Source organism: Schistocerca americana, unplaced genomic scaffold, assembly GCF_021461395.2.
Source record: "Schistocerca americana isolate TAMUIC-IGC-003095 unplaced genomic scaffold, iqSchAmer2.1 HiC_scaffold_47, whole genome shotgun sequence".
NCBI lineage: Eukaryota > Metazoa > Arthropoda > Insecta > Orthoptera > Acrididae > Schistocerca > Schistocerca americana.
The window spans coordinates 2,380,001-2,382,500 of record NW_025726203.1 but is presented as its reverse complement, the minus strand read 5'-3'; the positions used below and the strand labels follow the sequence as shown (position 1 = coordinate 2,382,500).

At 63.8% G+C, this 2,500-nt stretch overlaps 1 pseudogene; it reads right to left on the bottom strand.

Annotated features, from left to right (window-relative positions):
* LOC124583800 overlaps positions 1–2,500 on the bottom strand; it is a 7,963-nt pseudogene that overhangs the window by 2,623 nt on the left and 2,840 nt on the right.

The window sequence follows — 2,500 nt, the reverse complement described above, 5'->3', positions numbered from 1 at the left end:
GCACGGATGGTCACATCTGCCGCTTTCAACGCACCCACTCGGGTGCGGCTGAGGGCCAGCCCATGGTACAGGCCAGGCAGAAGTACGGTGGTGAGGGCGTGGAGGCGCTGTTGCGGCTTGAGCGGAGCTCGGGAGATGACGTCCAGCTGCTCCACCAGGTGGCGTCGTGGGTTGAAAACGCAGCGACCAGCGGTGGAGAATTGCAGTCCTAGGTACCGGAAGGTTTCACCCACACGTAGGGCGGGCACGGTGGCGTTGCCCGCTTTGAAGGTAACGTCGGCGTCGACCTTCACCTTCTTGTCGCGCCCAGACGCGACTAAGGCGAGGGTGAAACACTTCCGGGCGTTGATCTGCAGCCCCAGATGGGCGAGGGCTGCGACGGCTGCGTCGATGAGGGACTGCAATCCCCTCGCGGTCGATGCAAAAAGCAGGACGTCATCTGCGAAGGCCGCAGCGTTAACTCTGCGACCAAGGATCCGAGCTCCGATGTGGGAGGGAAGTTGACTCAAAACATAGTCCACCGCAAAATTGAAAAGGAGGGGGGAGAGGAGGTCACCCTGACGCACACCCCTAGCCGGCTGCAGGGGCACGCCCACGTCGGCGCCGCCCGCTATCACCGTCGTGCTACCCTCGTAACACCTTTCGACGTACTCAATAAAGCAATCCGGCAGGCCATGAGCCCTCAGCACGGGGCGGAGGGCGGCATGGTCCACCGAATCGAACGCTTTAGAGACGTCGATCGATGCCACAAAAACAGAGCGACAGGAGCGGACTGCGTCGGTGAGAGCAGTGTCCAAGATGAAGGTGTTTTCCAACATCCCATCCCGGGGGATGAATGCCCGCTGACGTTCGTCCACAGCACATGCACGCATCAGGCGTGACGCGAGAACCTTGTGAAAGGTCCGCGCCAACACCGAGCAGACCGTAATGGGGCGAAAGTCAGCGGGGGATGTTGGTGCAGCCGTTTTGGGGAGAAGTGACGTCCGGGCGCGAAGCAGACGCTCGGGGAGGGCGCGGGCCAGGAGGAAGAGGTTCAAGAGTTTCACCAGGACTTCATGCGGCAGGCGCCGCAGCTCCGCTGGAGTCAGGCCGTCCGGCCCGGCTGCCGATCCCCTGGGCGGCAAGGCAGCAGCGACCTCCTCACGTGTGACCGGCCCCCATAGGCACTCAGGAGCGACAGGCTCCGAGTGCGGGAGAAGGCGGTCACGGATGAAGCCGGCGGTGGAGATCGGCTTCTTCGTGAAGAGGTCCGCCCAGAAGTCCAGCAGACCGGGGATGTCGGGTGGCGGCTGCAGCAGGGTGCCGTCCAGCAAGCCGCGCACGCAACGCGCACGCGACCTACGGAAGGCGTCCTGTGTCCGCGCGTATTCCCAGCGGCGCCGCTTGCGCTTCTGCAGCGGCGGGGCGGCAGGCGGCCGCTTGGATGGTTGGCGCGGCCGCTGTGTCCTGGTGATCGACCTCTCCCCCCTGGACCCGACCGACGCAAGGGCATCCGGGAGCATGCCCAGGATGACATCGGGCGGCGTGCCCCGCCCCAGACCAATGACTCGATCCAGGGCAGAGAAACGCTGGGCGGAAGCAGGTAGCCCCGCCAGATGCTCCCAGATGGCGGCGTCAGTCGGCCCCTCCGGCGGCGGCCCGGTGGTGTCGGCCGCGAAGTCCTCGGCTGCGTCGACGGGCGGCGCAGCGGCCTCGCCCGCGTCAGGCAGCGAGCTCGCTGCTCCACGGCGGGACGCCGGCTCTTCGCCCCGACCGATCTCAAGTGCCTCCATGAATTGGCGGACAAGCTGCTTGTGGGCAGCTTGCCGCCGTCGGCACTTGATTGCCTCAAGCGTTCGGTCGGGGAACATCCTGGTAAGTTCTTGATTTACAAAGAAGAACCGGGCATCCCTCTCGAGGAACAGTTCGGCCTCTGCCTTGGCGAGCGACAGGACTTCTTCCTCCGTCCACCTCGCGCGATGCCTCTCCGTCACGATCTCAGCGTTGGCGGCCGCAGGGTGTTGGCGGCGGCGATGGACCCCGAGACCGTTCTTCGTGGTAAAAGTGCGGTGGCACTCACTGCAAGCAAAGGGAGCTACACAAACTATCGCATTTTCGTTACGGCCGGTTGGCCGGATAGGTGCTGGGGTAGCTGGGGTGGCACCTTCAGCGGAAGGGCCACCATCTCTTGTTTCTTGTCGGCTGCCCCCAACTATAAAGGGATAATGCGAGGGGGGGCTGGTAACCCCCCCAAGCCCCTGGTGCGGTCTTCCACTCTGCGAAAATCAGCGGGCCCACGAGAAGGGGAGAAGACCGCAGGAGAGGAGAGGCTAAGAGGGCTAGGCCCATGTATTGCGCATCACTCTCCCTGTAACTATAACCCAAGGAAGGCACCTCGCAGCAGCAGCACGACTACATCAAGACCGCACTTCGAAAAGCCAAGTCCGGATGCAGCCACACCGCCGCCACTTGGCCACCTTAAGAGAGTCATAGTTACTCCCGCCGTTTACCCGCGCTTGCT